The sequence below is a fragment of the Ranitomeya imitator genome, chromosome 1, assembly GCF_032444005.1.
Source record: "Ranitomeya imitator isolate aRanImi1 chromosome 1, aRanImi1.pri, whole genome shotgun sequence".
In the NCBI taxonomy this organism is placed as follows: domain Eukaryota; kingdom Metazoa; phylum Chordata; class Amphibia; order Anura; family Dendrobatidae; genus Ranitomeya; species Ranitomeya imitator.
This window is the reverse complement of record NC_091282.1, coordinates 220,610,801-220,637,894: the sequence shown is the minus strand read 5'-3', so window position 1 is coordinate 220,637,894 and position 27,094 is coordinate 220,610,801.

The following is a 27,094-nucleotide window of genomic DNA, read 5'->3' as shown; positions in this document are numbered from 1 at the left end:
GCAAACTTATCAAATAGAAGAGTAAAAGAAACCAAAACAAAACAAACAATCAGGAAGACTAGAGGCCAGATTGAAACTCTGAAAACTGAGTTTACATCAAGGCCTCACTAGCCTCCCTGGTTGTAATCAGCTATTTTGAGGAGTCTGTACATGGATGGGCCCATGACACTGAGAGAAAATGCCATTATGTCTGTGAAAATGCCTGTGCTCCTTGACAATATTGCTAGGCCCCTCACAAATATTTGTGCAATTACAGTTCCTTGCAATATGTCCAAAGTGACCACATTTAAAACATTTCACAGAATGATATTTCCTCTCCCTCATTGTACCCGGCCATTTGCAGTACTTGGCAATGTGGCCAGAGCCAGCACAGGCAGAACATCTAACACATGCCATGCCTGATTTAGGTGCCCTGACAGAACATACTTCCTTCTGTCTGGAACTTTTAAACTCTTCCATTATTAAGGATGCACTCTTAACAATGTTACGTTTGCATTTTCTTTGTAATTTGGACAGCACATACCTGTCATTACATTTCTTTATTGGATCAAAATTAGATAAAATATTTGATCCCTTACCTGTTCCATCACTCCCCCCTTTTTGCCCTGCATAGGGCACAATTGGTCAGGGATCTGACCTTGTTTTCAGAGACAAAGAGAAGGCCGCACCACATTTGAAAAATCATTGATGATATTTTTCAGACTAGTAATCAATTGGGAACTAATATCCAGCTCCACACTAAACTGATTAATAATAATGGGATCACTAGCTGCTGCCATTTCCTTCACAGCTTTGATCTCAGCCCCAGACTGAGTCAGCTGTGCTTCCATATCAACACAATGATTTTTCATTATCAGCAGTTGTGATTCAAGACTGGCAATCTGCTTTTCTCTGCACATTAGTCACACAACAAAGGCAGTGGAAATTTGGGGAATCTGTCTTACACAGGCATTCCTCATAAACACAGATCAGTTTTGCAAACATCTGAAGTCGTCTGCTTGACTTATTCAAGACCGACCGTCGGTCTATGTGCATGCTATCATGCTCACATGCTTGTTCCAATAGGGCAGACCATAGCAATTCTGCAGATTTAGGTATAGTGGGGGTTACTGGATGAAATTTACTGTGCTTTTCTAATCTTTTAAGGGTCGATAAGTCCATACTCACGCTTCCTGAAGCCATCTTGGTCGTCTTCCTTGTCCCTTCTCTGCTGCTTGAAAAGGTCCTTTTATCTCTGGAACACCTTTTCCTGACCAGCTGGACTTTTACCTTGAGAACGACTATTGGACTCTTGGGAAGAATGGACTGGTAAAGATCACCCCAAACTCTCAAAGATGACCAAGCAAAGGAAAAAGAAAAAACTTTAAAAAATCTGAAGACTGGGTTCTCTGTTATTGATATTGTTCTGTGTATTGCTCGTATTGAAAAGCTGCATCACTCATCTGAACTAGCAGCACTCTGAACGCACAGAATTACACAACATTTCACCCTGTATCAATGTAATCGGTCCACGTCCCTCCGGCCTGACCAGTTCACAGATGATGACCAGAAATTCACACAGCTAAACATGAAATACAAAATCTAAACAGTGGGCCTGTAGCTTGCTATTGTAAAAGGATGGGTTATCCCTACACAAAATATTAACCCTTATGGTTATCAAAGGGGGAACTCTCCCTACACCTCTATTGAGGTCCGATATTAACTATTATTGCCGATCTTGACTATTAATAATTAATAGTCACTAAATATGCCTCAACGTTATCTTTTCCTTATACTATATACTAACTGAGACAAAACCATGTATCAATAAAGGATATTTATTACTCACACACAAGTCTGCAGTCTCTAACATACATATATATTTATACCCAGCTGGCGACTATAAATATATATATATATATATATATATATATATATATACAGTTAGGGCCAGAAATATTTGGACAGTGACACAAGTTTTGTTATTTTAGCTGTTTACAAAAACATGTTCAGAAATACAATTATATATATAATATGGGCTGAAAGTGCACACTCCCAGCTGCAATATGATAGTTTCCACATCCAAATCGGAGAAAGGGTTTAGGAATCATAGCTCTGTAATGCATAGCGTCCTCTTTTTCAAGGGACCAAAAGTAATTGGACAATGGACTCTAAGGGCTGCAATTAACTCTGAAGGCGTCTCCCTCGTTAACCTGTAATCAATGAAGTAGTTAAAAGGTCAGGGGTGGATTCCAGGTGTGTGGTTTTGCATTTGGAAGCTGTTGCTGTGTGCAGACAACATGCGGTCAAAGGAACTCTCAATTGAGGTGAAGCAGAACATCCTGAGGCTGAAAAAAAAGAAAAAATCCATCAGAGAGATAGCAGACATGCTTGGAATAGCAAAATCAACAGTTGGGTACATTCTGAGAAAACAAGAATTGACTGGTGAGCTTGGGAACTCAAAAAGGCCTTGGCGTCCACGGATGACAACAGTGGTGGATGATCGCCGCATACTTAATTTGGTGAAGAAGAACCCGTTCACAACATCAACTGAAGTCCAGAACACTCTCAGTGAAGTAGGTGTATCTGTCTCTAAGTCAACAGTAAAGACAAGACTCCATGACAGTAAATACAAAGGGTTCACATCTAGATGCAAACCATTCATCAATACCAAAAATAGACAGGCCAGAGTTAAATTTGCAGAAAAACACCTCAAGAAGCCAGCTCAGTTCTGGAAAAGTATTCTATGGACAGATGAGACAAAGATCAACCTGTACCAGAATGATGGGAAGAAAAAAGTTTGGAGAAGAAAGGGAACGGCACATGATCCAAGGCACACCACATCCTCTGTAAAACATGGTGGAGGCAACGTGATGGCATGGGCATGCATGGCTTTCAATGGCACTGGGTCACTTGTGTTTATTGATGACATAAGAGCAGACAAGAGTAGCCGGATGAATTCTGAAGTGTACCGGGATATACTTTCAGCCCAGATTCAGCCAAATGCTGCAAAGTTGATTGGACGGCGCTTCATAGTACAGATGGACAATGACCCCAAGCATACATCCAAAGCTACTCAGGAGTTCATGAGTGCCAAAAAGTGGAACATTCTGCAATGGCCAAGTCAATCTCCAGATCTAAACCCAATTGAGCATGCATTTCACTTGCTCAAATCCAGACTTAAGACGGAAAGACCCACAAACAAGCAAGACCTGAAGGCTGCGGCTGTAAAGGCCTGGCAAAGCATTAAGAAGGAGGAAACCCAGCGTTTGGTGATGTCCATGGGTTCCAGACTTAAGGCAGTGATTGCCTCCAAAGGATTTGCAACAAAATATTGAAAATAAAAATATTTTGTTTGGGTTATGTGTATTTGTCCAATTACTTTTGACCTCCTAAAATGTGGAGTGTTTGTAAAGAAATGTGTACAATTCCTACATTTTCTATCAGATATTTTTGTTCAACCCTTCAAATTAAACGTTACAATCTGCACTTGAATTCTGTTGTAGAGGTTTCATTTCAAATCCAATGTGGTGGCATGCAGAGCCCAACTCGCGAAAATTGTGTCACTGTCCAAATATTTCTGGCCCTAACTGTATATATATATATATATATATATATATATATATATATATATATATATACATATACGGATACTACAGCTCCAATACAGTGATATCACTACAGTATACAGTGATATCACAACAGTATCAACCAGTAATAACCCACAATATCCAGTAATATCACAACAATATCACACAGAAAACCCCCCACAATTAACTGCCCAAATTACCCAAATCACACATACAATATCAGCCCTCCCATCTATAGCTTACTATCCCTAAGGCCTAGTAAGTAGAGTATACTCAGCCTTGTGGGTCCATATTGTTCCAGGAAGCAGCCAAAGCAAAAGAGAGAGAGCCACATGATCTTGTCCCTTTTATGTGACCAGCTAAAAGAGTTGTGTCCAGCCCCAGGTGTGTGGGGATGATGTCGCAGTATATTGTCCACTTAGATACATCCCCTCAGTCCTAAATGAAACTTGCTTATCCAGCTCATGACAGCTTTGTTTTACAGCAGGCTGGAGGGGGGGCTTTGCTCCATGTAGCATACATGTGGGGGATATACCCAAAACATGCACTGATTCTGAGACTGTTTTATCATGTCAATTTGTAAATCTTGATTATAGTAAACCTAAGTATGTGTGTCAAAAAATGTATTTCACATGCAAAATTAGTATTTTTCATGTGTTTGTTTGCAATAGACAGTTTATGCCTTTAAAGGGACTCTGTCACCTGAGTTTGGAGGGAACAATTTTCAGCCATAGAGGCGGGGTTTTCGGGTGTTTGATTCACCCTTTCCTTACCCGCTGGCTGTATGCTGGCTGCAATATTGGATTGAAGTTCATTCTCTGTCCTCCGTAGTACATGCCTGCTCAAAGCAATCTTGCTATATATATATATATATATATATATATATATATATATATATATATGTGCACACATATACACACATACATACAGTACATACAGGTGCTTCTCACAAGATTAGAATATCATCAAAAAGTTAATTTATTTCAGTTCTTCAATACAAAAAGTGAAACTCATATATTATATAGAGTCAGAATGATTCATTTCAAGTATATATTTCTGTTAATGTTGATGATTATCGCTCACAGCCAATGAAAACCCAAAAGTCATTATCTCAGTAAATTAAAATAATTATCAAAAAACACCTGCAAAGGCTTCCTAAGTTTTTAAAAGGTACGTTAGTCTATTTCAGTAGGCTCCACAATCATGGGGAAGTCTGCTGACTTGACAGATGTCCAGAAAGCAGTCATTGACACACTACACAAGGAGTCTAAGCCTCAAAAGGTCATTGCTAAAGAAGCTGGATGTTAATAGAGTGTTGTATAGAAGCATATTAATGGACAGTTGAGTGGAAGGAAAAAATGTGGTAGAAAAAGGTGCATAAGTCACCGGAATAAACAAAGCTTTGAAAGGATTGTTAAGAAAAGGCAATTCAAACATTTGGGGGAGATTCAAAAGGAGTGGACTGCTGTTGGAGTCATTGCTTCAAGAGCCATCACACACGGACGTATGCAAGACATGGGCTACAAGTGTAGCATTCCTTGTGTCAAGCCACTGATGGCCAATAGGCAATGCCAGAAGCATCTTACCTGGACCAAGGAGAAAAAGAACTGGACTGTTGCTCAGTAGTCCAAGGTGTTGTTTTCAGGTGAACGTAAAACTTGCATTTCATTTAAAAATCAATGTCCCAGAGTATGGAGGAAGAGTGGAGAGGCCACAGTCCAAGTTGCTTGAGGTCTAGTGTGAAGTTTCCATAATCAGTGATGGATTGGGGAGCCATGTCATCTGCTGGTGTAGGTCCGCTGTGTTTAATTAAGACCAAAGTCAGCACAGCCATCTATCAGGACATTTTATAGCACTTCATGCTTCCCTCAGTCGACAAGCTTTTGGGAGATGGAAATTCAATTCTCCAGCAGGACTTGGCACCTGTCCACACTGCCAAAAGTACCAATACCTGGTTTAAAAACAACAGTATCACTGTGCTTGATTAGCCAGCAAACTCGCCTAACCTTAACCCCATAGAGAATCTATGGGGTATCGTCAAGAGAAAGATGAGAGACACCAGACCCAACAATGCAGATGAGCTGAAGGCTGCTATCAAAGCAACCTCAGCTTCCATAACACCTCAGCAGTGGTACAGGCTAATCACCTCCAAAAGAAGTCCTTTCCAAGTATTGAGTGAATTTTCTGAAAATACATTTTGGTAGACCAACATATTTGATTTTAAAATCATATTTCATGCTGATATTATTATTCTAATTTACTGAGATAATGACTTTTGGGCTTTCATTGGCTGTAAGCCATAAACATCAACATTAACAGAAATAAACACTTGAATTAGATCATTCTTTGTGATGATTATATAAAATATATGAGATTCACTTTTTGTATTGAAGAACTGAAATAAATTAACTTTTTGATGATATTCTAATTTTGTAAGAAGCACCTGTGTGTGGGGTTGAAGCACAGGATCACTTCCTGTACTGTATATTTAGAGCACTTGGATATTATGGGGTTAATTTAATCATTTCTTATAACTTTCTTCTGAGAATTGTGACTATTGTTTCAAAAAAATCAAAATTGTTAAAATTGTATTTAAATAATTGATAAGACCTAGTAATGGTCTCAGTTTTGTAAATTTAAAAAATATTTAAGTTTAATTTGTTTCATCCTGTTGCTTATGTTGTATTCCGGTAAGGGGTTTGTACAAAGTTATAAAGTTATCCTCTACTGATATCATATGTGATAACCTATTAATGGTTGTGTTTCTGGCTGCTGGAGCTAAGGCTACCAGCGACTAAGATGTTAACTCATACCATACAATAGGGAATACTGTAAAACATTTCCTACTAAGCCATTAATGACATGTCATTTTAAAATATTTAATAGAAATTTATTTGGAAAGACAATATTTTTTCTCCTTGCAAACATTGTTTAGCCGTTCATGATTTTTAGGGCATTTAAAGTACATTTAAAATTAATGAAAGTTAAAATTTCTAGCTGTGAATAGCTGAAATCTATTACATTTGTTGCTTATATTTTATGTCATAGATATAATCTATGCTTCGGAAACATATCTTAAATGTCTAAGGCCAGGTTTAAACGATCTTTTATCTGTATTGTCATCTATATGCAAAAAGTATATCCATACTTTACATCCAAATGACAACAGTTTTTAAAATGAGAAATTAAATAAATTATAAAGGTCCAATACAGTTTCCTATATTAAAGAAGTTGTCCACTACCTGACAACTCCATTTCATACCCAATGCTTGGCCCTGCTAAAATAAAAAAGTTTATACAAATCTCCTGTTCAGGCTCAGTTCCCGCTGTGTCGAAACTTGCTTTCCTCGGGGCTTGTGACATGTAACCCTGGTGCCCCATCAGACTTCTATTGAATTAAATATGAAGAGGAAATTAAACATCAACTGCAGCCCAGACTTCCTCTACATGTTCAAAAGGCGGGTACAGTGATACCAGCACTGATTGGGCGCCAGGCTTCCAAGTCACAACAACTGTCTTGGCCACTCCAGGACCTTCAAATGCTTCTAAAGGAGCCACTCCTTAGTTTCACTTGTCATGTGTTTTGAGTCATTGTCATGCTGGAAGACTCAGTCATGAACCATCTTTAATGCTCTTACTGAGGGAAGGAGGTTGTTGGCCAAAATCTTGCAATACATGACCCCAACCATCCTCACTTCAGTACTGTGCAGTCGTCCTGTCCACATTGTCAAAAAGCACTCCCAAAGTATGATGTTTCCCCTGCTTTGCTTCATGGTTGGGTGTTGTGAATTCTGTGATCGAACTCCCTCCTGTGGTCATAAATGGTACTTCGGCGAGTTCTGTCCATGGACTCCCTCTGGTGGCTGTGAGTGGAGCTGCTGCTTCTGAGGTTCCTTCCACAGGTGACGTAGTTTATTCTTTGGCTGGCTGCTCTATTTAACTCCACTCAGATCGTTACTCCATGCCAGCTGTCAATGTTCTTGTACTTGGTTCAGTTGCTCTTGGATCTTTCTGGTGACCTGTCTACTCCAGCAGAAGCTAAGTCCCTGCTAGTTAATTATTTGTTCATTGTTTCCTTGTCCAGCTTGCTATCATGATTTTGCCTTGCTAGCTGGAAGCCCTGGGATGCAGAGTGGCACCTCAGCACCGTGAGTCGGTGCAGAGGTCTTTTTGCACACTCTGCGTGGTCTTTTTGTAGTTTTTTGTGCTGACCGCAAAGATACCTTTCCTATCCTCAGTCTGTTTAGTAAGTCTGGCCTCCCTTTGCTGAAACCTGTTTCATTTCTGTGTTTGTGACTTTCATCTTAACTCACAGTCAATATATGTGGGGGCTGCCTTTTCCTTTGGGGAATTTCTCTGAGGCAAGGTAGGCTTTATTTTCTATCTTTAGGGCTAGTTAGCTCTTAGGCTGTGAAGAGGCGTCTAGGCAGTAGTGTTGAGCGATACCGTCCGATACTTGAAAGTATCGGTATCGGATAGTATCGGCCGATACCCGAAAAGTATCGGATATCGCCGATACCGATATCCGATACCAATACAAGTCAATGGGACATCAAGTATCGGAAGGTATCCTGATGGATCCCAGGGTCTGAAGGAGAGGAAACTCTCCTTCAGGCCCTGGGATCCATAGTGAGGTGTAAAATAAAGAATTAAAATAAAAAATATTGTTATATTCACCTCTCCGGCGCCCCCTGGTACATCACCGCGAGGAACCGGCGTCCGGCAGGCTTCTTTGTTCAAAATGAGCGCCTTTAGGACCTGCGGAATGATGTCGCAGCTTCTGATTGGTCGCGTGCCGCCCATGTGACCACCACGTGACCAATCAGAAGCCGTGACGTCATTCCACAGGTCCTAAAGGCGCTCATTCTAGGAATTTATCTGAGGAATGACGTTGCGGCTTCTGATTGGGCGCGTGGCGGTCACATGGGCGGCACTCGACCAATCAGAAGCCGCGACGTCATTCCGCAGGTCCTAAAGGCGCTCATTTTGAACAAAGAAGCCTGCCGGACGCCGGTGACTCGCGGTGATGTTCCAGGGGCCGCCGGAGAGGTGAATATAACAATATTTTTTATTTTAATTCTTTATTTTACACCTCCGATACTGATACCCGATACCACAAAAATATCGGATCTCTGTATCGGAATTCCGATACCGCAAGTATCGGCCGATACCCGATACTTGCGGTATCGGAATGCTCAACACTACTAGGCAGTGTTAGGTATGCTCCACGGCTATTTCTAGCTGTGTGATAGGATTCGGGGTTGTGGTCAGCAGAGCTCCCACTTCCCAGAGCTTGTCCGGTGTGAGTTTAACCATCAGGTCGTTCCGGTTGCTCCTAACCACCAGGTCCATAACAGTACAGCTGGCCTCAAAGTATTAATGCATCTCAATAGAGGGATAAGAGAAGTTCTGAGACCTTTTTTTTTTCTCTGCAGTGTGTTTTGTCTTTCTTTTCCCCTTAACCTCTGGGTGGTTCAGGACACAGGTGTAGATATGGACATCCAAGGTCTGTCCTCGTGTGTGGATCATCTCACTGCAAGGGTACAAAACATTCAAGATTTTGTGGTTCAGAATCCGATGTTAGAGCCTAGAATTCCAATTCCTGATTTGTTTTCTGGGGATAGATCTAAGTTCCTGAATTTCAAAAATAATTGTAAACTGTTTCTTGCTTTGAAACCCCGCTCCTCCGGTGACCCTGTTCAACAAGTAAAAATCATTATTTCTTTGTTGCGTGGTGACCCTCAGGACTGGGCATTTTCCCTTGCGCCAGGAGATCCTGCATTGCGTGATGTAGATGCGTTTTTTCTGGCACTTGGATTGCTTTATGATGATCCAAATTCAGTGGATCAGGCAGAGAAAATCTTGCTGGCTTTGTGTCAGGGTCAGGATGAAGCGGAGGTGTATTGTCAGAAGTTTACAAAGTGGTCTGTGCTTACTCAGTGGAATGAGTGTGCCCTGGCGGCAATTTTCAGAAAGGGTCTTTCTGAAGCCCTTAAGGATGTCATGGTGGGATTTCCCACGCCTGCTGGTCTGAATGAGTCTATGTCCTTGGCCATTCAGATCGATCGGCGCTTGCGTGAGCGCAAAGCTGTGCACCATTTGGCGGTATTCTCTGAGCATTGGCCTGAGCCTATGCAATGTGATAGGACTTTGACTAGAGCTGAACGGCAAGAACACAGACATCGGAATGGGCTGTGTTTTTACTGTGGTGATTCCACTCATGCTATCTCCGATTGTCCTAAGCGCACTAAGCGGTTCGCTAGATCTGCCACCATTGGTACTGTACAGTCTAAATTTCTTTTGTCCGTTACTCTGATTTGCTCTTTGTCGTCCTATTCTGTTATGGCATTTGTGTATTCAGGCGCTGTCCTGAATTTGATGGACTTGGAGTTTGCCAGGCGCTGTGGTTTTTTCTTGGAGCCCTTGCAGTATCCTATTCCATTGAGAGGAATTGATGCTACGCCTTTGGCCAAAAATAAGCCTCAGTACTGGACTCAATTGACCATGTGCATGGCTCCTGCACATCAGGAGGATATTCGCTTTTTGGTGTTGCATAATCTGCATGATGTGGTCGTTTTGGGGTTGCCATGGCTACAGGTCCATAATCCAGTATTGGATTGGAAATCTATGTCTGTGTCTGGCTGGGGTTGTCAGGGGGTACATGGTGATGTTCCTTTGCTGTCAATTTCGCCTTCCACTCCTTCTGAAGTTCCTGAGTTTTTGTCAGATTACTGGGATGTATTTGATGAGCCCAAATCCAGTGCCCTACCTCCTCATAGGGATTGCGATTGTGCTATTAATTTGATTCCTGGTAGTAAGTTTCCAAAGGGCCGACTGTTTAAGTTATCTGTGCCAGAGCACGCCGCTATGCGGAGTTATATAAAGGAATCCTTGGAGAAAGGTCATATTCGCCCGTCGTCATCACCCTTGGGAGCAGGGTTCTTTTTTGTGGCCAAGAAGGATGGTTCTTTGAGACCTTGTATTGATTACCGCCTTCTTAATAAGATCACAGTCAAATTTCAGTACCCTTTGCCGCTGCTGTCTGATTTGTTTGCTCGGATTAAGGGGGCTAGTTGGTTCACCAAGATAGATCTTCGAGGGGAGTATAATCTTGTGCGAATTAAACAGGGCGATGAATGGAAAACAGCATTTAAGACGCCCGAGGGCCATTTTGAGTACCTGGTTATGCCATTCGGGCTTTCTAATGCTCCATCTGTGTTTCAGTCCTTTATGCATGACATCTTCCGAGAGTACCTGGATAGATTCATGATTGTATATTTGGATGATATTTTGGTCTTTTCGGATGATTGGGAGTCTCATGTGAAGCAGGTCAGAATGGTGTTCCAGGTCCTTCGTGCGAATTCCTTGTTTGTGAAGGGGTCAAAATGTCTCTTTGGAGTTCAGAAGGTTTCATTTTTGGGTTTCATTTTTTCCCCTTCTACTATCGAGATGGACCCTGTTAAAGTTCAGGCCATTTATGATTGGACTCGGCCGACATCTGTGAAGAGCCTGCAGAAGTTCCTGGGCTTTGCTAATTTTTACCGTCGCTTCATCGCTAATTTTTCTAGTGTTGCTAAACCGTTGATTGATTTGACCAAGAAAGGTGCTGATGTGGTCAATTGGTCCTCTGCGGCTGTAGAGGATTTTCAAGAGTTGAAGCGTCGCTTTTCTTCTGCCCCTGTATTGTGCCAGCCAGATGTTTCGCTCCCGTTTCAGGTCGAGGTTGATGCTTCTGAAATTGGAGCAGGGGCTTTTTTGTCGCAAAGAAGTTCTGATGGCTCGGTGATGAAACCATGTGCCTTCTTTTCTAGAAAATTCTCGCCTGCTGAGCGCAATTATGATGTTGGCAATCGAGAGTTGTTGACCATGAAGGGGGCATTCGAGGAGTGGCGACATTGGCTTGAAGGAGCCAAGCATCGCGTGATGGTCTTGACGGATCACAAGAATTTGACTTATCTCGAGTCTGCCAAACGGTTGAATCCTAGACAGGCTCAATGGTCGCTGTTTTTCTCCTGTTTTAATTTTGTGGTTTCGTACCTTCCGGGCTCTAAGAATCTGAAGGCTGATGCCCTGTCAAGGAGTTTTGTGCCTGACTCTCCGGGTGTTCCTGAGCCGGCAGGTATTCTCAAAGAGGGGGTAATTTTGTCTGCCATCTCCCCTGATTTGCGGCGGGTGCTGCAGAAGTTTCAGGCTGGTAGACCTGACCGTTGTCCAGCGGAGAAACTGTTTGTCCCTGATAGATGGACTAGTAGAGTTATCTCTGAGGTTCATTGTTCGGTGTTGGCTGGTCATCCTGGAATCTTTGGTACCAGAGATTTGATGTGCGTTCTTTTGTGCAGTCCTGTGGGACTTGTGCTCGGGCTAAGCCCTGCTGTTCTCGTGCCAGTGGGTTGCTTTTGCCCTTGCCAGTCCCGAAGAGGCCTTGGACGCATATTTCCATGGATTTTATTTCAGATTTCCCTGTTTCTCAAAAGATGTCGGTCATTTGGGTGGTTTGTGATCGCTTCTCTAAGATGGTCCATTTTGTACCCTTGTCTAAATTGCCTTCCTCCTCTGATTTGGTGCCATTGTTTTTTCAGCATGTGGTTCGTTTGCATGGTATTCTGGAAAATATTGTGTCTGACAGATGTTCCCAGTTCGTTTCGAGGTTTTGGCGGTCCTTTTGTGCTAAGATGGGCATTGATTTGTTGTTTTCTTCGGCTTTCCATCCTCAGACAAATGGCCAAACCGAATGAACTAATCAGACTTTGGAATCATATCTGAGATGCTTTGTTTCTGCTGATCAGGATGATTGGGTGTCCTTCTTGCCTTTGGCTGAGTTCGCCCTTAATAATCGGGCCAGCTCGGCTACTTTGGTTTCGCCGTTTTTCTGTAATTCTGGTTTTCATCCTCGTTTCTCTTCAGGGCAGGTTGAGCCTTCGGACTGTCCTGGTGTGGATACTGTGGTGGACAGGTTGCAGCAGATTTGGACTCATGTGGTGGACAATTTGACATTATCCCAGGAGAAGGCTCAACGTTTCGCTAACCGCCGGCGCTGTGTTGGTCCCCGACTTCGTGTTGGGGATTTGGTTTGGTTGTCGTCTCGTTATGTTCCTATGAACCCGTGAGTCGGTGCAGAGGTCTTTTTGCACACTCTGCGTGGTCTTTTTGTAGTTTTTTGTGCTGACCGCAAAGATACCTTTCCTATCCTCAGTCTGTTTAGTAAGTCTGGCCTCCCTTTGCTGAAACCTGTTTCATTTCTGTGTTTGTGACTTTCATCTTAACTCACAGTCAATATATGTGGGGGCTGCCTTTTCCTTTGGGGAATTTCTCTGAGGCAAGGTAGGCTTTATTTTCTATCTTTAGGGCTAGTTAGCTCTTAGGCTGTGAAGAGGCGTCTAGGCAGTGTTAGGTACGCTCCACGGCTATTTCTAGTTGTGTGATAGGATTAGGGGTTGCGGTCAGCTGAGCTCCCACTTCCCAGAGCTTATCCGGTGTGAGTTTAACCATCAGGTCGTTCCGGGTGCTCCTAACCACCAGGTCCATAACAGTTGGGATGGTGTTCATAGGGTTGTAGTCATGCTTCTTTTTCCTCCAAACATGACGAGTGGAGTTAATTCCAAAAAGTTCTATTTTGGTCAAATTTGCCCACATTACCTTCTCCCTTGCCTCCTCTGGATCATACAAATGGTTATTGGTTACCTTCAAATGGGCTTGGACATGTGCTGGCATGAGCAGGGGATCTTGTGTGGCCTGTAAGATTTTAATCCATGACCGCGTAGTGTGTTTCTAAAGGGAAAGTTTGAGACTGTAGTCCCAGCTCTCTTCAGATCATTGACCAGGTCCTCCCATGTAGATCTTTGCTCTTTCCTTATTTTTCTCAGAATCATTCTTACTAGTGGTGAGCGAATGTACCCAGATAATGTGTTATCCGAGCATGCTTGTGTGTTATCTGAGTACCTTGGGCGTGCTCAGATAATATATGCAAATCCCTGTGGCTGCATGATTTGTGGCAGCAGAAAACCATGAACATATACATATCTGCCATTTTGTGCATAGAATTCCAAAAGCACATTCAACAATCCTTCTGCCTTCAAGTTATGGTGAGGAAATGAGCAGCCCAAATTTTTAGAAAGTCAAAATGTCTAATCACTAGATATTACAAATGGGTTGGGTGGTCCTGAATAACCAAATCAGAACATTCTGAACTAAGGCAATACATATATATCAACACATACTTCTATATCAGATATATTAGTGATAGTAATGATATATATATGTGCACACAGTGGAATGGCAGACCATTCGGAATAGATACAGTAAAACCAATAAAGAAAAACCCGAATACAGGTCAAGGAGGAGTCACAATAAAAGATGCAGAAATAGTTTGAAATAAAACACCTTTATGTGAAGTGAAGTGGTGGCACAACTAACAGGTATTAGCGACTAGCCCGGTTTGAACAAGTGATATTGCAACCACTAGATGCAGCACCGGTAGGTAGTGTAGTCTGGGATAGCCAAGGAGTCGTTATGCAGGAACAGCAATGTAGTTTGAAGGAATAAGCAGGAATCCTAGTCAAGGAAGCCAGAGGTCGTTACCAGGAGCAGCAGTGTTGTTTGAAGGAATAGTAGGTGGAAAGAAGCTTGACTAAACGTAGGTAGCTCAATAATCATGCAAGGAAAGGAGAGCAAGGCCAGGTTTAAATAGGGTGTGCAATCAGGATGAGCCAATCAGAAAAAGACTTTGGTTTTTTTTGTGAGTGAAGTATGGTAACTGGTAAAAATTTGCAAATCCTATAAAGCTCTGAATGTCTTTTAATTTTCTTGGGGTAGGCCAGTCAACTAAAGCTTTCATTTTACTGTGACCCATGCTCAGACCTTCTGAGGAGACGATATATCCATAAATTCAGTTCCGGTTTGTTCGAATTCACATTTTTCAAGTTTGATATAGAGATAGTTTCCCTGTAGATGCTAAAGGACTAACTTCACATGTCTACGATACTTCTCCAAGGTATCTGAAAATATAAGAATGTCATCGAGATAAACAACAACAAATTGATCCAAGAAATCTCGAAAAACATAATTGATGAAGTGCTAAAAGGTGGCAGGGGCGTTGCTAAGGCCAAAAGGCATAACCTGATATTCAAAATGTCCATATCCAGTTCTAAAGGCAGTTTTCCATTCATCCCCCAGGCTGATTCACATGAGATTATTAGCCCCTCTTAGATCGAGTTTGGTAAAACTTCTGGCAAAACACAGTCTCTCCAGCAACTCAGGAATTAAAGGGGAGTGGGTAGCAATCAATTTTTAATGGTAATTTTATTAATTTCTCTATAATCAATACATGGCCACATGGTTGAGTCCTTCTTTTCGACAAAAATTAAGGGTGCTCCAGCTGGCGAAAAAGAAGGGTGAATAAAGTCTTTCTCTAATTTTTCATCTAGGTATTCCTTTAGTACTTGTAATTCTGGCTCAGAAAGATTGTAAATTCGCCGAAATGGAATGGACGCTCCAGGAAGTAATTCAATTGAACAGTCGTAAGGATGATGAGGAGGCAGTTGATCATCTTTCTTCTTACTGCAGACCTCACTGAACTGTTGGTCCTGAGGTGATACTTTATCAAAATTCTCATGAGCAATCTCGGATACTTGAATTTGTTTGAGAACAGATACCTTATCATGGCTATTGTTCTTACAGTACTCGCGTAACGGATCATTTACGGCAACACTGCGTTCGGCCTCATTCATTCCCTATGGTACTCGAGGACTTGTGCGGCACTTGCAGTTTTGAAGCAAATGCGGTATTTGCACCAATGGAAAAAAACGCTGTTAGCAGTGTTTTTTTGTCTCACCGCAAGGGAAAAAAACGCAAGTGTTGCACATGTCCGCAAGTAGCCATGTCCCTGCACCTTGCTAGCTCATCCCTAACCATCCCTCTGACCTAAAACTACTCTATAAAGCTTTAGAAAAGCAATGTTTTAACTGACATTCCTACGATAATGAGGGCTCCAGGCTATGGCGTAGACTTGGGCAGGCAATCTCCATCCTCTCTGTGCACACCCTCAGTCCCTGCCTCACTTCCTGTGCTGCACTGTGCACAGACCTCCCTCCACCAGACCAGGTAATCACCACTCGCAGTAGCATAGTGGCAGAGGTGTATCTAGGGTTTCTGGCACCCGTGGCAAGAATTCATCAAGGACATATGCGATTTTCACACTTGGTCATGTACCCACGAGCTCCTCTCCCTAATGCTCTCAATGATCAGTGAAAAACAGAGAAGCAGGAAGAGAAGCTCTTTGTCACAGAACCACAAGTATGAAAATCACATATGAGTGAAGTGTCCATGTGACAACTACTGGAACCTGCAGAGCTGCGTCCTGACATTGCAGGCTACTGAATTCTCACAACTCATGCACTGAACACTTTTAGGATTCTCCCTGCCTGGCTGGTGGACAGTCATGTCAGCACAAGCATGTGAGTTGTATACTTCTGGCAACATTCCGACTAGACGTGCCCTGCCTCGCTCAGTTCATTTTCATTGAGTGAGGCCACACGTCTCTAGTCAGCACGTGACTGCATGTATGTAGATGGCAGCACAAGAGAATCCTGACAGCGTGCAGTGCACACTGTGAGAATTCAGAAGTCTGCAGTCACATAGAATGACTGCAGACTCATTACAAACCTGGACATTCCCTTTAATGCTCCTAACATAAATAAAAACATGAGAGCTAGTCAGTATCACAAATAACTTTTACAACCAGGTACCTTATAGATGACGTCATCTCTGGAGTCATTCTCTTCACATTGACCTCTCCTTTCCATACCGGCCCCCTCATCACACTGTCCCCTCAAAATGTGTCCCCCCTATTGGGCCCAGTATTTATACTGTACTCTCTCATCACACTCCCCGCCCGTGGTATACGTTCCCCTCCTGGCTGTGCCCTTACACTGTCCCTCCATGCTATGCCCCCACGACTCAGTTTCTATCCTTTGCCCACTCAGTTTTGTCCCCCCATACTGTCTCCTCACACTATTCCCCTCCCTCCTCATACTGTCTCCTCTCACATCCCCCTGTTCACCATACTGTCTCCTTATATATTTACCTCCTCACTTTCTATACTGCCTGCTCACCTGACTCCCCATACTGTGTCTGCACACATCCCATCACCCTCACTCCCCGTACTCCGTCCATATCTGTCCACATACATTTTTCACATCGCTACTCATACTGTGTCCACATACCTTCCCCTGTCACTCACCATAATGTCTGCACCCATCCCCCATACTGTTTCCTCATTCATACAAATCATTCCCCCAGTACTGTTTCCTCATACATGCCCCCCATTCCCCAGTACTGTTTCCTCATACATGCCCCCCATCCCCCAGTACTGTTTCCTCATACATGCCCCCCATTCCCCAGTACTGTTTCCTCATACATGCCCCCCATTCCCCAGTACTGTTTCATCATACATACCCCCATTTCCCAGTACTGTTTCCCCATCTCCCCCTTTGCTATTCATTTTTTGTCCTGAAATCTCACCCCACACATTAAAACCCCCATCCCCACTCAAATTCTCCACACATCCCTCATCCTCGTGCACTTAATCTTTGGTGTCTTCAGCTCCACTGGGTAAGCTTATTGACTCGAGTATAAGCCGGGTATGCATTGTCCCCTCATTCCTATCCTGGTATGTGTGGTTCCACCCATCCTGTTCTGCTCTGTGTGGCTCCCCCTGTTGCATGCATGGCTCCCCTGTCCCATCTTGTATGCATGGCTCCCCCCTACCATCCTGTATGCATGGCTCTGCTCCCCCTCCTTCTATCTTTGTATGCATGGCTTCCCCCTCCCATCCTTGTATGCGTGGCTCTGCTCCCCCTCCTCCCATCTTTGTATGCGTTGCTCTGCTCCCCCTCCTCCCATCTTTGCATGCTTGGCTCTGCTCCCCCTCCTCCCAACTTTGTATGGGTGTCTCTGCTCCCCCCTCCCATCTTTGTATGCGTGGCTCTGCTCCCCCTTCTCCCATCTTGGTATGCCTGGCTCTGCTCTCTCCCCTCTCCCATCTTGGATGCGTGGCTCTGCTTCCCCTCCTCCCATCTTTATATGCGTGGCTCTGCTCCCCCTCCTCCCATCTTTGTATGCATGGCTCTGCTCCCCCTCCTCCCATCCTTGCATGCGTGGCTCTTCTCCCCCTCCTCCCATCTTTGTATGCGTGGCTCTGCACCCCCCTCCTCGCATCCTTGTATACTTAGCTCTGCTCCCCCTTCTCCCATCTTTGTATGCGTGGCTCCGTTCTCCACTCCTCCCCTCCTTGTATGCGTGGCTCCATTCCCCCGCCATCCTTGTATGCGTGGCTCCGTTCCCCCCTCCATCCATCCTTGTATGCGTTGCTCCATTCCCCCACCTTGTATACGTGGTTCCATTCTCCCCTCCCGTCCTTGTATGCGTGGCTCCTTTCCCCACTCCTCATATGCATGGCTCCATTCCCCCATCTTGTATACATGGCTCCCCTGTCCTTCTTCTCCTCTCCCGCCCGTGATACTCACCCTCCTCACAGCGCGCTGAGCGGACTCTTCCTCCTGCACCTCTGTCCTGACTCCCGGCGCCAAAGCTTCTTCCTGTGTGAGCGGTCACATGGTACCGCTCATTAAGGTCATGAATATGCGTCCATATTCATCACCTTAATGAGCGGTACCACTTGACAGCTATGAGCACAGGACTTGCTGCCGGTGCTGAGACCAGGTACCGCTGGGGAGGGTGAGTATATCGTCTTCAAGGAGGTAGGGAGGTGGTGGGTGGGGAGGGGGTGGTTTGAGGGGGGTGGGCGGGCAGACCCCAGCCTTAAAAAAAACAAACCTTGCTCAGGTGTTGCCCCCACATCCTGGTGCCCTAGGCACATGCCCTCACGTGCCTAGTGGCAAATACGGCCCTGGTTATAGTCCTCGATGCCCACTTGATGGATGGATTATGGATTGAAAGCCAGGGAATTCCTAAAATAACTGGACATTTTGGGGATGAAATAAGAAGAAAATTAACTGCTTCATGATGGTGTAGTTCAATACAGATTTCCAGTTCAATTGTCTTGTGAGTTACAGGTCCAGACGATAAAGGTCCATCCACAGTTTCCATATCGATTGGCATGGATTTAGTCCTACTTGCAATGTTATTATCAAGTGTGAATTGTAAGTCCACGAAATTGCCTCCTGCTCCAGAATCTAATATGGCAGAGCATTGTATTTTTCTGACTCACAATTATTACCTCTATGGCACCAAAAAATGAGACAATGGTAATTGCTTTTTGTCTTTATTCTGCATTACAGATGAGATGGTCTGCATAACTGGGTCTGGCCATTCAAAAAGGTCTAAATCACCTTCAGTCTTGGCATTAGTGAAAGCTAATTAGGACAGTTGATGGCAAAATGTCTAGAGCCCCCCACAATAGAGACATAGATTCTCTGTACGCCTCCTCTCCTTCTCTACTGCAGAGAGAGGTTTTTTGGTTACATCAATTTGCATAGTTTCAGGCACACTTTGCATTTCTTGCTGGTTTTTTAATGCTGTTTGAGTAAATGAGTAGTTATGGGTGCTTCCAGATCCTCACAGTCTTTCCTTTCTTTGTTACATGAGTCTCTGATCAATTCGAATGCACAGTTGAATAAAGTCCTCCAAATTATCAGTGGTAACTTCCAACCCTTGCAAGTTCATCTTTTATTAGCTCTGTTAATCCTCGGCAAAATTGACTCCTCTGGGCAGCAAAATTCCAAGTGGTGTCTGCCACCCAGCGGTGGAATTCGGAGGTATATTCGGCTACAGAGCGCCGCCACTGTCATAGGTTATACCAATATTCCTTTTACCTTGTACAAATCTCCCACTTTACCAGCACCAAAGCAACCCCAGACCATCACATTACCTCCAGCATGCTTGACAGATGGCGTCAGACATTCTTCCAGCATCTTTTCAGTTGTTCTGCATCTCAGAAATGTTCTTCTGTGTGATCCAAACACCGCAAACTTGGATTCGTTTGTCCATAACACTTTTCTCCAATCTTCCTCTGTCCAATGTCTGTGTTCTTTTGCCCATATTAATCTTTTCCTTTTATTAGCCAGTCTCAGATATGGCTTTTTCTTTGCCACTCTGCCCTGAAGGCCGGAGTCGCCTCTTCACTGTAAACGTTGACACTGGCGTTTTGCTTGTACTATTCAATGAACCTGCCAGTTGGGGACATGTGAGACGTCGATTTCTCAAACTACAGATTCTAATGTACTTGTCTTGTTGCTCAGTTGTGCAACGGGGCCTCCCACTTCTCTTTCTACTCTGGTTAAAGCCTGTTTGTGCTCTGCTCTGAAGGGAGTAGTACACACAGTTGCAGGAAATCTTCAGTTTCTTGGCGATTTCTCACATGGAATTGCCTTCATTTCTAAGAACAAGAATAGACTGTTGAGTTTTAGCTCTTTTTTTCTGTCCATTTTGAGAATTTAATGGAACCAACAAATGTAATGCTCCCGATTCTCAACTAGCTCAAAAGAAGGTCAGTTTTATAGGTTCTCTAATCAGCCAAATTGTTTTCAGCTGTGCTAACATACTTGCTCCAGGGTATTCTAACCAACCATTAGTCTTCTTACACAGTTACCAAACACAAAGTACCATAAGAACAGTGGAGTGATGGTTGTTGGAAATGGGTCTCTATACACCTATGAAGATATTGCATTACAAACGAGACATTTGCAGCTAGAATAGTCATTTATCACATTAACAATGTATAGTGTATTTCTGAATCATTTAATGCTAGCTTCATTGGAAAAAAAGTGCTTTTCTTTCTAAAATAAGTAAATTTCTAAGTGACCCTAAACTTTTGAACGGTAGTGTATGTAGATCTAGATGCAGGTATTATAGTAGCAGCATGTCACATGTAGTATAGTGCTGCACATATAAACAGGGTCAGTGAGCCCATAGTCCAAAATGTTATTGCATAATTACCTGATAGTACTCTGTGTAGGTGCAGCACATACTCTGAGGAACCAGACAGTGAGCAATGTTCTGAGAAGTGAAACTGTTTTGACAAAAAGCCACTGACCCATTTTGAAAGTACTGAGAATCCTAAGGGAATTTGCAGTACTTCCTGGTCCCAATATTTACAGTTAGGGTTGAGCGAAACGGGTCGTTCATTTTCAAAGGTCGCCGACTTTTGGCAAAGTCGGGTTTCATGAAACCCGATCCGACCCCTGTGCGGGGTCGGCCATGCGGTACGCGACTTTCGCGCCAAAGTCGCGTTTCAATGACGCGAAAAGCGCCATTTCTCAGCCAATGAAGGTAAACGCAGAGTGTGGGCAGCGTGATGACATAGGTCCTGGTCCCCACCATCTTAGAGAAGGGCATTGCAGTGATTGGCTTGCTGTCTGCGGCGTCACAGGGGCTATAAAGGGGAGTTCCCGCCGACCGCCATGTTACTGCTGCTGATCTGAGCTTAGGGAGAGGTTGCTGCCGCTTCGTCAGAAGCAGGGATAGCGTTAGGCAGGGTCCATTAACCACCAAACCGCTTGTGCTGTAGCGATTTCCACTGCCCAACACCACCTTCGGTGTGCAGGGACAGTGGAAGCTACATTTTTTTTTTTTTTCCCCTCAGCGCTGTAGCTCATTGGGCTGCCCTAGAAGGCTCCCTGATAGCTGCATTGCTGTGTGTACGCCGCTGTGCAAACCAACTGCTTTTTTCAAAGCACAAATCCTCTTGTTCCTTCCTTTCTGCACAGCTATCTTTTTGGTTTGTACACACTTTTTATTTAATTTGTGCATCAGTCCACTCCTTATTGCTGCCTGCCATACCTGGCTGAGATTACTGCAGGGAGATAGTAATTGAAGGACACTCCCTGTTTTTTTTTTTTTTGTGGGAGATTAAGATTGACATTTCTGCTAGAGTGCCATCCCTGTCTGTGTCATCTCTCACTCAGTGGGCCATAGAAAGCCTATTTATTTTTTTGCTTGATTTGGGTTATAAAATCTACCTGAAAAAATCACTACATCAATCAGTGGGAGAAAAATATTGGCCTCAGGGCTTGTGTGCCACTCTTGACTCCTGTGTGCATCATCACTCACTCAGTGGGCCATAGAAAGCCTATTTATTTTTTTGCTTGATTTTGGTTCTAAAATCTACCTGAAAAAATCACTACATCAATCAGTGGGAGAAAAATATTGGCCTCAGGGCTTGTGTGCCACTCCTGACTCCTGTGTGCATCATCACTCACTCAGTGGGCCATAGAAAGGCCATTTTTTTTTTTTTTGCTTTATTTGGGTTCTAAATTCTACCTGAAAAAATCAATAAATCAATCAGTGGGAGAATAATATTGGCCTTTGGGCTTGTGTGCCAGTCCTAAGCGTGCCATCTCTCTCTCTCAGATAGTGGGCCATAGAAAGCCTATTTATTTATTTTTTTTTTTATTGGGTTTATAAATTTTCCCTGGAAAAAAAAAAAAAAGTGGGAGATTAATATTGGCCTCTGGGCTTGTGTGCCAGTCCTGAGCGTGCCATCTCTCTCACAAATAGTGGGCCATAGAAAGCCTATTTATTTATTTTTTTTTGGTTTTATAAATTCTCCCTTAAAAAAAAAAGGGAGATTAATATTGGCCTTTGGGCTTGTGTGCCAGTCCTAAGCGTGCCATCTCTCTCTGTCTCTCAGATAGTGGGCCATAGAAAGCCTATTTATTATTTTTTTTATTGGGTTTATAAATTTTCCCTGGAACAAAAAAAAAAAAGTGGGAGATAAATATTGGCCTCTGGGCTTGTGTGCCACTCCTGACTCCTGTGTGCGTCATCTCTCACTCAGTGGGCCATAGAAAGCCTTTTTTTTGTTTTATTTGTTTTCTAAATTCTCCCTGAAAAAATCATTTTATTTTATTTGGTTTCTAAATTCTTCCTGAAAAAATCATTTTATTCTTTTTTTTTTTTTCCTAAAGTCTCCCTGAAAAACAAAAAACAAAAACAAATCAGTGGGAGATTAATATTGCCCTTTCTGCTTGTGTGCCAGTCTTGACTCCTGGGTGTGCCATCTCTCTCTCTCTCTCCAATTGTGGGCCATAGAAAGCCTATTATTTTTTTAGCTTGATTTGGGTTCCAAAATCTACCTGAAAAAATCACTACATCAATCAGTGGGAGATAAATATTGGCCTCTGGGCTTGTGTGCCACTCCTGACTCCTGTGTGCGTCATCTCTCACTCAGTGGGCCATAGAAAGCCTTTTTTTGTTTTATTTGTTTTCTAAATTCTCCCTGAAAAAATCATTTTATTTTATTTGGTTTCTAAATTCTTCCTGAAAAAATCATTTTATTCTATTTTTTTTTTCCTAAAGTCTCCCTGAAAAAAAAAAAAAAAAAACAAATCAGTGGGAGATTAATATTGCCCTTTCTGCTTGTGTGCCAGTCTTGACTCCTGGGTGTGCCATATCTCTCTCTCTCTCCAATTGTGGGCCATAGAAAGCCTATTATTTTTTTTAGCTTGATTTGGGTTCCAAAATCTACCTGAAAAAATCACTACATCAATCAGTGGGAGATAAATATTGGCCTCTGGGCTTGTGTGCCACTCCTGACTCCTGTGTGCGTCATCTCTCACTCAGTGGGCCATAGAAAGCCTTTTCTTGTTTTATTTGTTTTCTAAATTCTCCCTGAAAAAATCATTTTATTTTCTTTGGTTTCTAAATTCTTCCTGAAAAAATCATTTTATTCTATTTTTTTTTTCCTAAACTCTCCCTGAAAAAAAAAAAAAAATCAAATCAGTGGGAGATTAATATTTACATTTGTGCTTCAGTGACAGTCCTGCGTGTGTGGCATCTCTCTCATTTGTTGCCACCAACAACAGAGTGTGTAACATTGTGTCTGATTTTCGTTGTGGTCTCACTCACCTGTAAAGGGGTAGCTAAATCATACTGAAGTTATAGCTCACCGTGTAATTTGTGTGACAGCAACAAATACCGTTAGTTTGTTTACATTTTTAAAACAATGAGGAAGTATGGTGGAAGAGGTCGTGGCCGGGGGCGTTCATTGTCAGCTGGTAATGAGGGTAGTGGTAGTGGTGGAGCATCAGCTGGTCGTGGGAAAAAAAATATTGCACCTAAGTCTGGAGCTGTGGAGCCAGGTTCGTCGTCTGGCTACACAAGGCCTCGAACGCTCCCTTTTCTGGGAGTAGGAAAACCGCTTTTAAAGCCGGAGCAGCAAGAGCAAGTTTTGGCTTATCTTGCTGACTCAGCCTCTAGCTCTTTTGCCTCCTCTCGTGAAACTGGTAAATGTCAAAGCAGCGCGTCGTTAGTGGATGTTCACGGTCAGGGACAAGTCGCTTCCTTGTCCTCTTCAGCAAAAACAACAACAGAGAAGAATGCAGCAGGCGACACAACGGGTTACTCCATGGAGCTCTTTACACATACCGTCCCTGGCTTAGAAAGTGAAGCAGTTAACAGTCCATGCCCATTACAAGTTGAATCTGACATGGAGTGCACTGATGCACAGCCACAGCCAGACTACTATGCTGGTCCTTTGACTCAGACCACAACATTGCCCTCGCAGGGTGCTGATCAAGAATCAGACCCTGATGAGACTATGTTGCCCCATCACGAACGCTATACCACCGACCGACACGGTGACACAGACGAAGTTGCACACGAGCTACAAGAAGAGGTAATAGATGACCCAGTTCTTGACCCCGATTGGCAGCCATTGGGGGAAGAGGGTGCAGGCGGCAGCAGTTCTGAAGCGGAGGAGGAGGGGCCGCAGCAGGCATCAACATCGCAACAGGTTCCATCTGCCGGGCCCGTATCTTGCTCAAAACGCGTGGCAAAGCTAAAACCTGTTGGAGGACAGCGTGGCCATCCGGTTAAAGCTCAGTCTGCAATGCCTGAAAAGGTATCCGATGCTAGAAAGAGTGCAGTCTGGCATTTTTTTAAACAACATCCAATTGATCAGCGCAAAGTCATCTGTCAAAAATGTTCAACTACCTTAAGCAGAGGACAGAATCTGAAAAGTCTCAATACAAGTTGCATGCATAGACATTTAACCACCATGCATTTTCAAGCCTGGACTAACTACCAAACGTCCCTTAAGGTTGTAGCACCCTCGGCCAATGAAGCTAGTCAGCAACGCAACATCCCTTCCGGCAGTGTAGGGCCACCATTTTCCGCACCACCTGCAGTATCTGTGCAGGTTTCTTTGCCAGGCCAAAGCCGTCAGGGTCAGGGAATCACCAGTTTCGTAGTAGGAAACACTGCATCTAGGGCACCGGTGGCAACAATACCATCTCCCACCGTCTCTCAGTCTGCCATGTCCACCGGCACCCCTGCTAGTTCCACGATCTCCAGCTCTCCAGTCCAGCTCACCCTACATGAGACTATGGTTAGAAAAAGGAAGTACTTAGCCTCGCATCCGCGTACACAGGGTTTGAACGCACACATAGCTAGACTAATCTCGTTAGAGATGATGCCCTACCGGTTAGTTGAAAGCGAAGCTTTCAAAGCCCTGATGGACTATGCTGTACCACGCTACGAGCTACCCAGTCGACACTTTTTTTCCAGAAATGCCATCCCAGACCTCCACCAGCATGTTAAAGAGCGCATCGTCCATGCACTCAGGCAATCTGTGAGCACAAAGGTGCACCTGACAACAGATGAAATGGACCAGTAGGCATGGCCAGGGACGTTACGTGTCCATCACGGCACACTGGGTAAATGTGGTGGATGCAGGGTCCACAGGGGACAGCAAGTTTGGGACAGTTCTGCCTAGCCCACGGTCTAGGAAACAATTGGCTGTAGCCGTTCGCACCCCCTCCTCCTCCTCTTCGTCCTCCTGCAGAAGCGAGAGCTCGTCCACAGACCGCAGTCGCACAACCACTCCATCCGCAGCTGCCACTGTTGCACACCAGGTCTCCCATTATGGGGCAGCTACTGGCAAACGTCAGCAGGCTGTATTGGCTATGAAGTGTTTGGGCGACAACAGACACACCGCGGAAGTTCTGTCCGAGTTCTTGCAGAAAGAAACGCAGCCGTGGCTGGGCACTGTAGATCTTGAGGCAGGCAAGGTAGTGAGTGATAACGGAAGGAATTTCATGGCTGCCATCTCCCTTTCCCAACTGAAACACATTCCTTGCCTGGCTCACACCTTAAACCTGGTGGTGCAGTGCTTCCTGAAAAGTTATCCGGGGTTATCCGACCTGCTCCTCAAAGTGCGTGGACTTTGCTCACATATCCGCCGTTCGCCCGTACACTCCAGCCGTATGCAGACCTATCAGCGTTCTTTGAACCTTCCCCAGCATCGCCTAATCATAGACGTTGCAACAAGGTGGAACTCAACACTGCACATGCTTCAGAGACTGTGTGAACAGAGGCGGGCTGTTATGTTTTTGTGGGAGGATACACATACACGGGCAGGCAGTAGGATGGCAGACATGGAGTTGTCAGGTGTGCAGTGGTCGAAGATTCAAGACGTGTCAAGTCCTTCAGTGTTTTGAGGAATGCACACGGCTGGTTAGTGCAGACAACGCCATAATAAGCATGAGCATCCCCCTAATGCGTCTGCTGATGCAAAGTTTGACGCACATAAAGGATCAGGCGTCTGCAGCTGAGGAAGAGGAAAGCCTTGATGACAGTCAGCCATTGTCTGGCCAGGGCAGTGTACAGGACGAGGTAGTGGGCGAAGAGGAGGAGGAGGACGAGGAGGATGATGGGGATGATTATATTTTTAATGAGGAAGCTTTTCCGGGGCCACTGGAAATTGGTGGCGCGGCAAGGCCGGGTTCTGGTTTTTTGAGGGACACAAGTGACGTGGATTTGCCTGAAACTGCCCCTCAACCAAGCACAACCGCAGATTTGAGAACTGGAACTTGGCGGATTATGCCTTACGTATCCTCAAAAGGGACACACGCATAACTAAAATGATGAATGATGACGATTACTGGTTGGCCTCCCTCCTTGATCCTCGCTATAAAGGCAAATTGCAAAATATAATGCCACATGAGAACTTGGAACTAATATTAGCAACCAAACAATCAACTCTTGTTGACCGTTTGCTTCTGGCATTCCCTGCACACAGCGCCCGTGATCGTTCTCACACGAGCTGCAGGGGCCAGCAGACCAGAGGAGTTAGAGGGGCAGAAATCAGAAGTGGCGTTGGCCAGAGGGGTTTTCTGACCAGGTTGTGGAGTGATTTTGCTATGACCGCAGACAGGACAGGTACTGCAGCATCAATTCAAAGTGACAGGAGACAACATTTGTCCAGTATGGTTACAAACTATTTTTCATCCCTTATCGATGTTCTCCCTCAACCGTCATTCCCATTTGATTACTGGGCATCAAAATTAGACACCTGGCCAGAATTGGCAGAATATGCATTGCAGGAGCTTGCTTGCCCGGCAGCTAGTGTCCTATCAGAAAGAGTATTCAGTGCTGCAGGTTCAATACTAACAGAAAAAAGGACTCGTCTGGCTACCCAAAATGTAGATGATCTAACCTTCATTAAAATGAACCACAACTGGATTTCGAAATCTTTTGCCCCACCTTGCCCGGCTGACACCTAGCTTTCC